Genomic DNA, 16,223 nt, shown 5'->3' with positions numbered 1-16,223 from the left:
AATGTATCCGACACTACATTTTTCCCTACAGTGATACAATGTATCCACACCTGCCTATCTACAGTGATACAATGTATCCACACCTGCCTATCTACAGTGTATCCACTCCTTATATCATTATTTGCTTCCATATATATATACTGTAGGTAAATGCTTTGCAAGCCGCTGCCAGAGAATGCTGGGGGTTGTAGTGCTACAAATCCATTGGTTGTACAGTCATTACTCATTTTTATATCTGGCACCAAATTAATAATCATATAATAATTTTATGATATCCTGGAACTTGTACTTCTACCAAACCTAATTATATACATACATGTTACTTTAATCAGATCTGTCTGATAGTGGTGTGTGTGTGTGTGTGTATATATATATATATAATATAGGCTATATAAGTGGCAAGTTGTTGTTCTGGGTTTTGTGGTTCTTCCCAAGTTTTTTTTTTTTTTTTGTTACCCCTTCAGTTTGCTGCCCCAGTCCTGGCACTTTCTCGTATCCTCCTCATTCATTTGGATGATAAAAAAAAATAAGAGTATTCTTTCAGATGGTCCACGCTTGGACCTGCAGTTCCACAAGAATATGGCTTCATGAGTGTTTTTATGTTTTCTGGTGGTAGCTCCTTATAAAGCAAAAATAATCTATAATTCTATATAATTTAATGTCATGATCTTTAAATGATACTGTGACCTGTAGTTCTAGAAGAAGCTGATGACGTGGGAGTAAATGGTTGTGTAAATGACACAAATAAGATGTTTTCAGGTGTCACCGGTGGCAGCTGATGGGTTAACCCCACAGTCACACCTTGTGTACTGACTCATGCTTCTATCACAAGTTTCATAAAAACGTGGCTCTTATCGTCGTCGCTGTTGGTTTATGCAGGGCTTGGAGCTATGTCATTGGGTGGCACTTACTAACAGGCCATTGCTGAGGGATGGAAGGGGGCAGCTACTCATGGTATAAATGATTATTGGTGTGTCACCCAGCCATAACGCCACAAATCACTGCTCATTATCTCCAACATGCTGCTGCTTTATGGCATGTTGTAAATTAATTAATTTAGTGGTGTCAGGGCTCATGGTTGTCAGAATGTGGCTACTAGATACAGCAGCTCCCACCGACTCCTAAGCCCATGTTCCCACATAGCGTATAAACTGTGGTTTTCTGCACAGATTGCAGCTAAAATCACTTTTAATGGCTGTGCAATTATGCATCACAGCAGTCTTCTGCATAGCAGCGCAGTCTTCTGCGGCGTCATGGCCGCACCGTGTGAATAGAGTTTAAAAGTCAATCTGCGCCTCGATTGCAGATAGGTTTGCCATTCAGGAGTGAGGATTGCACCTTTATTGGAGCTGCAGGGGGTGGCTATATAAATGATCAGATTTACACGATGAAATCTGGGATTTTGGAAAATTACTGCAAAAAAATGCATTGTGGCTGTGATGCATGCAACCACCATTGCTTTACATCTTTGTGGTATCTACATCCCTGACCATAGAGTATGCTGGGACATGTAGTTCCGCAACATCTGGCTTATTGTTTAAGAGCTGTCCAGCTCTACTTTACAGACTAATCTTGTTTAAATGGAGAGAGGGGTGTAATTCTAGTATATCGTCCCCTCCTCTGTCTTCTTAGCCCGTTTTTCCCTCTGTGATGATTTTTTTCAATAGACACAATTAGAACTCATTTTCCATTACGATCCAAGGTGACAGAAGCTGTTAACATAATGAGTTGAGTGGGTGACGACCGCCGGCCGTGGAAACATAGCTTTGTGGATTTCAATTTTAAAAGGATTTTCAACGTCTGTCTTTACTGACCTTGGGCTTCGCAAGAAAGAAACCACCTGAGGTCTGAGGGAGTGGGGAAAAAAAAATCAGTTTGTCACTAAGTTTCCAGCACGGCCCATAAAAAATCTAAAAGTCTAAATTAATTCTTGTCATATTTAGGATACAGTGGAGCGTATTATGATAACACATTACATAATGATACAGTCACAACCTGGCATCTAGTAGAATTGAGGAATCTATCCTTTGGTATCGATGCTGTACGTGTGCCAGGGCACGGGAGTATACAAACTCTACACCATGGAAAGCTGTCGATGGGCATTTTAGTGACACCGGTTTTATGTAGTATACATGGTCGCACTGCACATGGCCATAATTCAGACAGATGTTAGAGCCGCAGGACCAGGATGCATCCGTCCACGATGGGGACCCGCGGTAAAAAATACACGTATACACGTTTCTTTGCTGTGACCCCACAATTCCCATACAGGAAAGCAAATGATTTGCAAATACATATTGGCCAGACGGAGGTGGAAAGAACACATTTTTAGCCTCTGTCTAGTGAGTGAGGGCCTATGGGAAGTGCAACGTACGTCAGGAAAAGCTCCATACGTAGAGTGTGCACTTCGCCTAAGACACTCAAAGGGTTTTGTGCTAATTCCGTTCCATGAAGGGTTGGTCCAGTTCTATATTACAGGAGGGTTTCCAGTTGATCAGAAAACAATGAAGGGTTGGAATTTTAGGGTACTATATAAATATTTTATTTTAGAAACTCCATTGTGACTTGATGGATGAACGATCTGTAGGAAGATTGATCTTGTGCAAGCCTAGATACAGGTGCATCTCATAAAATTAGAATATCATCAAAAAGTTAATTTATTTCAATTCTTCAATACAAAAAGTGATTCTCCCCTATTCTATAGAGTCATTACACACAGAGTGATCTATTTCACATGTTTATTTCTGTTGATGATTATGGCTTACGGCCAATGGAAACTCAAAAGTGATTATCTTAGTAAATTAGAATACTTTATAGCACCAGCTTGATAAATGATTTTAAAACCCAAAATGTTGGCCTACTGAAATGTCTGTTCAGTAAATGCACTCAATACTTGGTCGGGGCTCCTTGGCATCAATTACTGCATCAGTGCGGCGTGGCATGGAGGCGATCAGCCTGTGGCACTGCTGAGGGGTTATGGAAGCCCAGGTTGCTTTGATAGCAGCCTTCAGCTCGTCTGCATTGTTGGGTCTGTAGGTCCACCAGGGTCTTCTCCATAGTTATCTTGATAGTATCAAGCCATCAGGTTGCTGATCTTCCTCTTCGCCTTGATCCTTCCATTCTTCCCACCATGATGTCCTTCTCCACTGATTGCTCCCTTCGTATGATGTGTCCAAAGTCGGCAAGTCAGATCTTGGTGATCCTTGATTCCAGGGACATTTTTGGCTTGATTTGTTCTTCTTGCCATCCATGGTATTGATAACATCCTTTCCCAGCATCACATTTCCATGGCGTTGATTCTCCTGTCCTGCTTCTTTATCGACTAGGTTTCCACAGAAAAGACCAAACCATGTCTGAGTATACTGTATATGTATTACAAGACTTTTAGGATACAGAAAGAACATAAAAAAAAGATCTGACAGCAAGAATTTCACTCTTTTATCTCGGCATTTTGCCTTTGTACGAGAATCCTACTTTTCTGGAAATTCCAGTCTCCAGTTACTGTATTGTCCTGTACTTTAGTTTGGTCTCAATCACTGATCAGAGTGAGCATTAACTCTTGCATTTCCACCTGCGGATACTCGATCTCTTATGTAAGAGGAGCACCTTCAGGATTCTGAAAATTATACCAAAATTGCAAAAAATTACATTTCCATAAATACGGCCATAGCAGGTATTTACTTCGCTTTTTTGTTGTTGTTGCAGTCTTTACTATGATTTGCATTTTAAAATCTGCAGCCAAAATTGACCTGTGTAATGACGCCCGCAGAAATGGATGGCTGTCTCTTTTTTGGAATCAATAGAACCACAAGTCTCAACATGTCCTAACAGCCACAGAAGCAGGAATTTGACAGAGCCGGAGGGCCTGAGGTTGTGTAACTGCAAACCCAAGACGATAGGACACGACTCAAGAGTGTTGACATTCACCAGATTTTCTTTTAAAGGGATTGTCCATGTGGCAGGTTTCTTGGGGAAAAAAAAACACAAAATAAAACCGCACCTCACACATGACTACACGGCGAGCATGATATTGCAGATTAGTATTAGGTGGATGCAAAGTGAATTGAAAATATAAAGGAAGGACTTTTACTTATACGTTACCGCTTATGGCGGTGGCTCAAAAAATTGCAGCAAAAACTCCATCTGTGATCCGAGTTCTATGTTCACACGCTGCAGGTTTATTGCACCGGTTCTGCTTATCTCAATGGGGTTTGCGTAAATCAATGCACCTGCTTGAAAACATTTCCTTTCACATGTGTGCAACTGATTCTGCTACTTTGGTGTCCCTTCTCCACAACTGATCGCTTAGGGTATGATTGATGGGACCCCACTGATCCAGACAACAGGACTGCTGGAGAAAGCCCAGGTACAGTGCTTTGATATCTCCCGGAGTCCCATGCAAAGGGAATGGCGCTGTATTTTGATTTTTTTTTTTTTTTTTTTTTTTTTGCTGGATCCCAGAGATAGAATCGTAGAGTTGGAAGGGACCTCCTGGGCCATCTGGTCCAACCCCCTGCTCAAAGCAGGATTCGCTAAATCATCCCAGTCAGATGTCTGTCCAGCCTCTGTTTGAAGACTTCCATTGAAGGAGAACTCACCACTTCTCGTGGCAGCCTGTTCCACTCATTGATCACTCTAACTGTCAAAAAGTTTTTTCTAATATCTAATCTGTGTCTCCTCCCATTCAGTTTCATCCCATTGCTTCTAGTCTTTCCTTGTGCAAATGAGAATAAAGTTGATCCTTCTACAATGTGACAGCCCTTTAGATATTTGTAGACAGCTATTAAGTCTCCTCAGTCTTCTCTTTTGCAAACTAAACATTCCCAAATCCTGCAACCTTTCCTCATAAGACAGGGTTTGCAGACCGGTCACCATTCTGGTCGCTCTTTTCTGAACTTGCTCCAGTTTGTTGATGTCGTTTTTAAAATGTGGTGCCCAAAACTGGACACAATATTCCAGATGAGGTCTGACCAAAGAGGAGTAGAGGGAAATAATGACTTCACGTGATCTAGACTGTATGCTTCTGTTAATACATCCTAGAATTGCATTTGCCTTTTTTGCTGCTGCATCACACTGTTGACTCATATTCAGTCTGTGATCTATTAGTATACCCAAGTCTTTTTCACATGTGCTGTCACTTAGCCCTATTCCTCCCATTCTATATATGCTTTTTTCATTTTTATTGCCCAGATGTAGTACTTTGCATTTCTCCCTGTTAAAAAAAACATTCTGTTAGTTGCTGCCCACTTCTCCAGTTTATTTAAATCTTTTTGAATCCTCTCTCTCTCTTCTCTAGTATTAGCTATCCCTCCTAGCTTTGTGTCATCAGCAAATTTAATCAGTTTACCCTCAATTCCTTCATCTAAATCGTTGATAAAGATGTTGAACAATACAGGGCCCAGGACAGAGCCCTGTGGTACCCCACTTGAGACATTCTTCCAACTGGATGTGCAGCCATTTGCGACCACTCTTTGGGTCCGATCACTAAGCCAGTTATGAATCCACCTAACAGTTGCCTTGTCCATTCCATACTTAGTCATTTTTTCAATAAGGATTGTATGAGAGACTTTGTCAAATGCTTTGCTGAAATCAAGATATACTATATCTACAGCATTTCCTTGATCCACCCAATCAGTGATACCGTCATAGAAGGAAATTAAGTTAGTTTGACATGACTTATTAGTTACAAACCCATGCTGACTCTGTTTGATCACTTCATTCTTATCCAGGTATTGACATACATGTTGTTTAATAATTTGTTCAAAGATCTTTCCTGGTATAGAAGTCAGACTCACCGGCCTATAGTTGCCTGGGTCCACCTTCTTCCCCTTTTTAAGATAGGAACAACATTTGCTCTTCTCCAGTCTTCTGGCACTTCTCCTGTTCTCCAAGAATTTTCAAAGATTATGGAGAGGGGTTCAAAAATTTCTTCTGCTATCTCCTTCAGTACTCTGGGGTGTAATTCATCTGGACCTGGAGACTTGAATTCATTTAGGTTAGCTAAGTGTTTCCTCACTATCTTTCTGTTTATAGATATCCTGGATTCTTCTATTCCCTTAATAGGACAGTGAATAACAGTTGGTGTTACATTTCCTTTCTGAGAGAAAACGGATGCAAAATAGGAATTTAAAAGTTCAGCCTTCTCAACATCCTGTCTTACCATTTCATCATTTTCATCCTGTAAAAATCCTATAGCATCTTTGACTTTTCTTTTACTTTTGACATATCCCCAAAATCCTTTATTATTGCTTTTGACATCTCTTGCAAGCCTCAATTCATTTTCAGCTTTAGATAATCTGATTTGTGCCCTGCGGTATATCACATCCATTCCAACCTCATTTCTTAAAAAAATACATAAATGACAAGTCAAGAAATATGGAACCAATATGGCATGTAGGCTTGGCTAAATAAGGAAGAGAGGGCTCACAAGAAAAAAAAAAAAACATTTCCCCTTTTTTTGGTGATGGTTTGTTTCCATATCCTCTCATCACCTAGAATAGAAGGTCCAGGCTTATTTCCACATTTTTTTTTTTTCACAGATAATACGTGTATTTATTATAGTCTACGGGGCTGTTCACATGTCCCAGGTTGTCCTCCCCAAAACACAGAGACACGTCTAATTTTTATCCAAGTCACGGGACAAAATCATCAATGGTCTGTTAAAAAAAAAAAAAAATCGGATGTACAGTGGCTCAGTGGTTAGCACTGCAGCCTTGCAGCGCTGGGGTCCCAAATCCCACGAAGGACAACATCTGCAAGGAGTTTGTATGTTCTCCCCGTGTTTGCGTGGGTTTCCTCCGGGCGCTCCGGTTTCTTTCCACACTCCAGACATACTGATAAGGAATGTAGATTGTGAGTTCCATTGGGGACAGTGATGATGATGTCTGTAAAGCGCTGTGAAATTAATGGCGCTATATAAGTGAGTAAAATAAATAGGCCTCTAATGCCGTCCATTTTTCACTGACTATGATAGAAGCGTGAGAACTCCGGTAGCTTTTTTTTTTTTTTGTTTTTTTTTTTAAAGGGAAAAACTGACACATGGACCAAACTCACAAAAGACTGATGAAAATTGGTTCGTTTTTTTTTTTGTGAATGATGAGAAAATTAAGTTCCTACTTGTAGAGGTGAATCCTGTACAGGTTCTCCCTCATGAGGCTAACTTGGGCTTGCCGTGGCCCCCTTTTTCTCTTGGGGCTACAAAAACACAGCATGACCCATGATGGAGGATTTATTAGATCAAGTACAAAGCATCTTGTGGCTGCACAGGACAAGGTTCACTCATTGTCCTCATATCAGTAGTGCAGACAAGATAACGTGATTTTATTGATTTTATTGTCACAAGTCGCCCATTGTTTTTGGAGAGTGGTCTTAATTCTTTCACATCACAAGGAAATAGGTCTAATCCGTTTAGTCTTATCTTCCAGGGGTCAGTTTCTTTTTTAGGTGCTGCCAAGCAAACTTTCAGATCCTTGCAAAAACACAGAACAAAGCCCTTTATCCAAGGCATTTAAACACAGTTTATCCCCATGGGCCACCCTGCCAAGCATCCCAAATCAGGGAACAATTCCTGAGAAGAGAACAGGGGGAAGGACAGTCCTATATTGACTATGGTCAAAGCTTTCCAACACTAAAAATTGACCAATTTTTTATTTATTTTTTTTAAATAGTAATTTTGTAACTACTGGGCTTTTAGGAATTCTATCACTTTGATAATTTGATTTTCCAACTAATACAATGTTCCCTTTAGATGAGTTTGCTGTGACTTTATTAAATCGCATGGCTAAAGGAAGCTCCAGAAATTGGGGGAAAAAAGGGGCTACTTTTATGCAATGCTGTCTTGTTTGCTGGGCTGTTTTTTTTTTTTTTTTGGCACAATGAGCCAAAGACAAAAGCTCCATTCAGCCGCAGAGCATGGCCGCATTCATTGCTAATAATATGACAGCGGGTAAACAGAGGTGATGTGTTACGCCGCTCATTTACATTCTTCCTCTTGTTAGACGGAGATATTTCAAGGCTGACACATTAATGAGCCGTTGTCACCTGGGAATCTGCTGCTTACACGCCACCGGGCGACGAAGTGGTCCGGGTTAGCGAGCATGTTTGACATGTGCGCCTGACCAAAATGGGGTCCTCATCGTAGGGTTACTCCAGGGGCAGACATATCACGGGTGCAACCGTGCAGGGGTCCAGGAGATAAGGGGGCATATTTCCACCTCTGATGCTGGAGGGATTATGCATTTTAATGATTTATTTGGACTGTAAAGTCCCAGTGTTCTTGCCCAGAGGCCCTTTTCTGTCTGTGACCACCAGACACAAGTTACCACCTACCCACGGGACAGGTTATGTTTATCACTTGCTAAGCTCTACTTCTAGGACCCCCAAAGATCCCGGGGTTCTGAAATATCATTGTCTATGGGACTGCCAGAGATGGAAAGCTTATTTATGCATAGATGCAGGTGTGGACATACTATTGGTGCCACCGAACAGGGGCCCAAGAGGTAAGGGGGCCACATCCACCTCCAAAGCAGGTGGAAATGTGCATTATGATGAGCTATTGGTCTTCAAAGGGACCATATACACTAGTGTTCTTGTACAGGGGCCATTTTCTGTCTGTGCATAGATGCACCCATGTGGAAGGTGCAGTCCCTCTAAGCAGCACAGAGTGTTTAAGGGAAGGGTTGTGGTTGTCTTAGGCTATGTGCACACGTTGCAGATTTACCTGCGGGTTTTTCCGCGCGGATCCGCAGGTAAAGTGACCTGCGGTTTTGCCCTGCGCTTTCACACCTCTACTATGTTAAAGGTGTGAAACCGCTGCGGAATCCGCCCAAACAATTGACATGCTGCGGTTTGTAAACCGCGGAAAAAAACGCAGCGTGAGCACAGCGGTTTTGAAATGCCATTGGATAACATGGTACTGTACCATGTCTGTGGAACTGCTGCTTTTCCACAGGGCCAAAACCGCTGCGGAAACTCAGCAGAATCCGCAATGTGTTCACATAGCCTTATGGGCCAGTGACCTAGTAAATGGTGATGAAGTTAGTGGCGCCATGGCTCAATTAGAAATGGAAGCCCACCATACTTTAGCAGCAGGGGGGTTACTTTGGTAATGTGGTAATGTTCAGGAGGACAGGGCAGCATCGAAATGTGAAGGGAGCTTGTAGCGACAGCAGCACAGAGTATTTCAGGTGAGGAGTGTGCGGATGTTAATTAGCTGTGATGACAGGGGTTGCATGATAGTGTGAGAAGGGAAATGGCAAAATATGGAAAAAGAAAAAGCTGCTGTGCACAGCTGCACAGAGTATTTCAGGAGATGCTTAATAATATTTACTTAGTGTCATCGATGCATGTGACATCTCACTTGGTGTTGTGTTTGCAGAATTGTTCGCTGTTTACTTTCTTGATTTATTTTCTGAACATTTTGCATACATTTCACTACATAAGCACCCAGAGGAAAAACACTGTATTTTCCAACTCAATAATATTTACACTTGCATGTGAAATATGAGAACCCCATTAGATTAGAAAGCCTGTGCAATGTTTTGTCAAAGTTGAGCCTCCCTACTTTCCTGTCTGTATCGGTTACCGAGACCAAAACTATTGCGCTGGTCTCTATGGTGGCGCTATTGCATTAGCTTCTATGGAAATAGTGGTCTATTCCCTTTCTGGTGAAAAGTGGTACTGCAGGTTTGAAAACTAACGATTTGAGCTTTATAGTAATTTCCATAGGAAATACTGTTTCCCTTTCCATCCTTATATATGTTTTTACTATTGCATTAGTAATATTCTACTTATAACATCCTACACTATGACAAATCATGCATATAATTTAACTTCATAGTGAGTAATAGATAAAGTATGGAAGCTTACGTTCAGGAAGAACGATAATTAGCGGATGGTTAATCCTCCGGCGTGTGTTATATAAAAATAGCTCTTTTCAAGTGTATCCAACCCGTTCCTAATGAGGTTTTATGAGCTGTGAGATTAACATGGGAGGAAGGCCATTTTATCTTCAGATGACCCACCTAGTTTAACGTTTACGGACCCTCCTCTAATTAGTCGATGGGTCATTGTGTCTATTACATGGCTTCAAACAACACTCAGTGACAACTTGCAACCTCAATGACCTAAAATCATGGAGACGGTGGGAGTTGTAGTCTGAAGATAGGCTAAAACTGGACATGGATGTCCTATAGCAATGGGGATGATAATGGCCTCTTGTACCTATACCAGGCGTTGTCTGTCTCCATTTTAGACTTGCAAAGAGGATCATAATTAGAATAGGTGCAGCGGTTACAATGTCACCTGGGCCCTGGAGACTAGAGGGGCACAAAAGGTCTTTTTGGGTCTTCTAAAAAGACTATTACTCTTAAAGAGCTGCGATAATTGGGGGCTCTGTTGGAGATTTTGAAGTGCAATGCTCAGACTAGGATTAAATAATTTGACAGCTCGATGAAGGAAATAGCTGTTCCACATGGGACTGGTATTCTGCAGGTGCTTTGCAAAAGGATATTCGCAAATCTAGTCCTGGAAATAAGGCACATTTGCACATATTTTGATTGGTGAAAATCTGTAACTCAAATTGCCATACCGTGGATTGAAAATCTGCACCGCTGGTCAGTTTACAATCCAGATATTTAATGCAGCACATGGAGGAGATTTGGTAAAATGATTGTCTGCAATTCGACGGTGGAAAATACATCACTTTCTGGGAAAGCGCAGTTTGAGAGTTCAGAAACGCCACCTTTTTTTTTTTTTTTTCCCCCATCCTTTGAGCCAAATCGCTCACCTGTGACATGAGTTCGGAGGCCTGGCCATGTCGATTGTGACCTTCAAAGAACTTTTTTAGAGACAGGAAGCGGAGTCTGTTCTGGACTGGTTACCAAGTACAAATGTTTGCAGAGCTTGTATACGGCCTGCTGAGACTTGGAGAGCTCCAACTATGGATGGTTTACAAAGGCAAGATCCGGATGCCAAGTCGTAAAGTAGATTCTAGCTGTAACAGAAACGACGTCAGAAAGATATTAGACAGCTTCACAAAATCAACACCTTATCCACCTGGAGGAGAAGAAATTCCAAAGATGTATCTGTATGTTCCATAGTTCTAAAGCTGTATTTAGATGTTCTAAAGATGTATCTATTTGTTCAAAAGTTCTAAAGATGTATCTATTTGTTCCAAAGTTTCACAGATGTATCTATATGCTCCAAGGTTCTAAAGTTGTATCTATATTTATTGCTGATCCAATTAGGTGTCAGAAGAGATAATGAGCTTTCAACCAACAGCTATGGGAAATGGATACATTAAATGTAACATTCCTTTAATTTGATATTTGTAATAGTTAATGAACTGGCTGATAATTCTGATAATATCTTTATGATAATGTGTGTTGTTTTCTGCATGTGCATCCCATAATAAAACTACTGAAGGTCCGATAGGGTCAACTTTCTTGCTGTTTTGACAATTGTGAACATATGCACTGGACTAAATTTGGGATCTTGATGGCACGAGACGACTGCCTAACGTGTGCTGCGTGTCTGACCGTCAGTCGTGTCTATGGTGAATAACTGCCTGATAGATTTTCTCCTGAGAGAACATACAATCGCCTGCAATGTTTGGCAGCAGCTCCTTATTAAGAATTTACATGTGCACTGAGGTGAGCTAAGCATCTGTGTATCGGAGTAAGGCCACGTTCACACGGTCAGTATTTGACCGCAGTATCTCTAAGACAAAATCAGGAGTGGGTGAAAAATGCAAAAGTGGTTCATGTGCTTCTATTATACTTTTCCTCTGATTGCTCCACTCCTGGTTTTGTCTTACAAATACTGATGTATAATACCGACCAAATACTGCACGTGTGAACATGGACGAACAGGATGAATGGCTGTCTGCCAAATAAATAGTGAGTGTTACTTTGCGTTTTGCCACTCGTTCATTGGTCACGATTTTGTCGTATATGCTTTTCAAAACGTATGAATAGACTGCAACCAGTTCTCCTTTTCTATTGGTATTGTGGAATTGCCATTTAAGCAATTGACTGTTAATTTTTCCAGAAATTCCATAGAAGAGCATCACCTATTTATACCATGATCATACATTATTTCAGGATGACAAGAGTTAACTCCAAAACCTCCGTGGGTTAACGGCGGCGTCACGTGAACGTCACTCAATGTCTGTAACATGTAATTTCCTCCAGCCGTTGTCCTCAGACACGGACTAATTACAGGACTCACGTAGGGACTTGCAGGCTACAAGACTTTCCGCTCAACCAACAACCACAAGACTTCTGCCCCCTGGAAGATACAGACAGCAAAACAGCCAAGAAAGACAAGTTCTCCAGGGTTATTTTAGTTTCTAAAATTCAGGGATAGATAAGAAAAAGTTTATAAATCACTCAGAAGTGATAATCTCATGCCAGCGGGGCATTCTGTGATTTGTAGTTCCACTCTAGCCAGTTACATATCCCCTGTATTTGCATTTTAGGCAGATTGTTGTGGTATTTTGTTACTGTGCAGCCGGTCACATTGTGTCCTGTATGTGGGACGTGTCGTACCGCTGCTGTCTCCTGACCCAGAATATAACAGATGAGTGACCTCCATGATGTAATGCAATGTTATCCCACGGTAGTTGTTCCAAGTACTATTCTATGTGCAGGACGCGCAGCCTCAGAAGGTAAATTCTAGGATCTGTAGAACATTGCCCCCAGGGTGGAGCGCGGTGTCCTGTATTATCCAGGTGTGCGATGTCAGAGCTGGATATCATATGCAGAAGCACTGATGACGGCATGAGCCTTCCTACAGATCTGGGTCAAGGATTATCTGTCTGTCTAGTTATCTAGTGGCATAAACTTAGAGTTCATGGACCCCAAGGCAAAATATCCAATATAGGTCTCAATAATCATTGGATCCGTCAGCAGGTTTTTGCTATATAATCTGAGAGCAGCTACCCAAAGAAAAAGCAGTCAAAATTCCATAAAATGTAAATTTTATTAGATATTAAAAGAATTATATAAGGACATACAGTGCATGGTGGGGAAGAGCAGGAAATATAACGTCATCATGGTCAGAAAGGAATAACCACACTGCACACAACACACCAGGATGTAGAGTAGTATTAGATGTACGTAGATTACTAGTAATTTGACCAGGGAAGAAGTGGCAAGGAGCGTATAAAACATCACCATATGGCCAGTTAGGAAAATATCCTTAAATTGGAAAACATCCCTGTCATAAAGAACACACTACATACAACCAGATGCTATGTAAGGTATCAAAATAAAAGCTGATAGCTATGTTACAGTACCTGGAAACAGTGGTGGCAGTGGGGTCAATCCGGTCCCCGACGCGCGTTTCGGAGCCAAAAGGACTCCTTCCTCAGGGGTCAATGCCCTGGTTGTATGTAGTGTGTTCTTTATGACAGGGATGTTTTCCAATTTAAGGATATTTTCCTAACTGGCCATATGGTGATGTTTTATACGCTCCTTGCCATTTCTTCCCTGGTCAAATTACTAGTAATCTACGTACATCTAATACTACTCTACATCCTGGTGTGTTGTGTGCAGTGTGGTTATTCCTTTCTGACCATGATGACGTTATATTTCCTGCTCTTCCCCACCATGCACTGTATGTCCTTATATAATTCTTTTAATATCTTCTAATAAAATTTACATTTTATGGAATTTTGACTGCTTTTTCTTTGGGTAGCTTCTATTAAATGTGCAGTTTTTCCTCTATTGGTCAGTCTTAATATGTGGATCATGATATACTATATATATTAGTGATCATTTTTTATGGCCGTGTAATCATTGATTATCCGGCCTCCACATTATTATGTCTTCTGCCTATTTATCATAATCTGAGAGCAGCATGATGCAGGGGATGAGACCCTGATTCCAGTGATGTATCACTGTTTGGTTTGCATGATGTTATTTTAATTTAATGCAGATCTAGCAGAGATCAAACGCTGAGCTGTGTCCCTCCACCCCCATACCTGATTGTCAGCTTCCTGTGTACTCTGTGCATAGGCAGAAAGCTGCTAATCTGTGGTGGGGATGAGGTTATACAGAGCCGAAGAACTAGGATGCACAAGACACCTAGTCCTGTAGTGATGATCTCTTGATGATAAAACACTGATTTTATTAAAACAGTAACACACAGCACAGTAAGTCATATATTTCTGAAATCGGGTTCTCATCCCCTACATCATGCTGCTCTCAGATAATAAAGCAAAAACCTGCTGACAGATAACCTTTTTAATAGTATTGGACTTTTTATATGGGCAAAAAGATCCTTTTGCCCCCCCCTCATAGGCTCCAGGGCCTGGGTGCAACTATATCTCAAAAGTTTACCGCACACATCTATCTAATCTATCTATCTATCTATCTATCTATCTATCTATCCGTCCTCATTAGATCAATGTTTGTCATTGCTGGACTTCTGGACACTCGGTTCCTGTAGTATCTGATTTTACATTCCAGGCAGGTTTTCAGTATTGGGCGCTCCTGCCAGCTATTGTTCGCCAGCTCAAAGAGGGCATGCTCTTTCCATGGCGAGCCTTTACTGTGAGCAATAAGCGTAGCAAAAACTGGGTGTGAACTAAAAAAATAAGCGTACATTGCACCAGGACTCAGCGTTATGCACATCCACACCCGTCTGTTTGTATTACAGCCTCTGCCGCTGACCCGCTCTGCCTGTAGCTTCATGTGTGCAGATGTGATTTTATTGGTGACAAGTGTTCTACATGTCACAGTCCTTCCAAAAGTAAAATGTGCTAATAAAAGCTGAAGGATATGGACACACTTTGAGGCATTTCATTAAAAAAAAAATATATATAATTATCATTATTATTTTTTTTTTTGCAAAAGGGCTTTGCAGCATATGTCATGTCATATGATGCACCTTCCACCCGTTTTATTCTTGGTCACATCGCCCTTACAATAGCCGAGAAGTCTCCTTCTTGTTTGCAGTTCTCAATAGTGGTTTATTAGCAGCAATTACACCATAAAGGCCATTTCTCATAGTCTCCTTTGGACAGTTGATGTTGAGATATGTCTATTACCTGATATTTATGAGGGCCGTTATCTGAGGTGCTGGCAATTTGTGATTTCTGAGGAGGGTAACTTTGATGAACTTATCCTCTGCAGCAGAGGTAATTCTTGGTCTTCACTTTCTAATGTAATCCTGATGAGCGCAATTGATGGTTTTCAAGGCGCTAGCAATTTTCCGGATTGATTGATCTTCATGTCTTAAAGTAATGGTGGACTGTGGTTTCTCTTTCCTTAGTTGAGAGGTTCTTGCCATTTTCTGTAAAAGGGGTCAGCACTGTATGATCTGTATAGCGACACTGCCTCTACAAAGCACAGCTGATGGTCGCAAACACTTTTTGTAGGACGGTGATTCCACAAACTCTTGGTGAGGAAGCCTTTCCAGGTGACAACTTGATGAAGCTGTTCTCGAAAATGAAAACTGCTGCTAAAGCTGTCTTCACAGTAAAAGGGGGGACTATGAGGAATCTATGGTTTGACACACATCCTAACGCGGAGCTGTAATACTACATATAACCTGAAGGCAAGGGTGGCGCTATATTTTTAAATCTGATCTACCTCCTTTAAAGATGTAGTTGACATAATCTATGGAAAGGGCATATTTTTGAGAATTAGATCCATGGCATTAGGAATTTGGTGATAAGTAAGCGCCCATAAACAGGACTGTCATCAGAAAATTGGGCAATTTCCCGTTTTATTGTGCAAGGTCACATGAAAAGGGCAAAGCCTCAGCATACTGCCTCATAAAACATAAGTCGGGGTCTAGTTTTAGTGGTTGTTGCTGTCATTCTCAAGCAGTCACAACTTCTCCAGGGCTGACAGTTCACCGCATTCAGACAGTAACGCCTTGTCTGCCGGCTTTTTCCAGATAAATCGCCCCATTTTACTGCTCGATGAAATGAGGGCCGAACGCAGGACGTTCTGTGCGTCCAGTGACTGCCAGCAGACAATGGCTGCTTCTCGCCTCCCGCCGACACCTCATTGTCTGGTGACATCACCCACTCTCATAACATATCCTACGCTTTGTGGTCGCCTTTCACTAAGGGATGACTCAGATCCTGGGATGTGTAAACCCAAGTGACCAGGACAATGAAAGCCGACATGAATGCTTAAGGATATCCCCATAAACGCCGCTGTAGGCACAGTAAATATATACAGTATATAGGAAGTGGAGGGGAGTGTCGT

The 16,223-nt window shown here is 41.4% G+C and overlaps 1 protein-coding gene across 2 annotated transcripts in view; it reads left to right on the top strand.

Annotated features, from left to right (window-relative positions):
* The window catches only part of RHPN2 (rhophilin Rho GTPase binding protein 2), a 72,633-nt gene that overhangs the window by 18,270 nt on the left and 38,140 nt on the right, over positions 1–16,223 (top strand). The gene's annotated exons all lie outside the window — the stretch shown is intronic.

Source organism: Dendrobates tinctorius, unplaced genomic scaffold, assembly GCF_039654945.1.
Source record: "Dendrobates tinctorius isolate UK_male_01 unplaced genomic scaffold, ASM3965494v1 ptg000307l, whole genome shotgun sequence".
In the NCBI taxonomy this organism is placed as follows: Eukaryota; Metazoa; Chordata; class Amphibia; order Anura; family Dendrobatidae; genus Dendrobates; species Dendrobates tinctorius.
The sequence above is the reverse complement of the archived record's forward strand: the minus strand, read 5'-3'. Positions and strand labels throughout refer to the sequence as shown.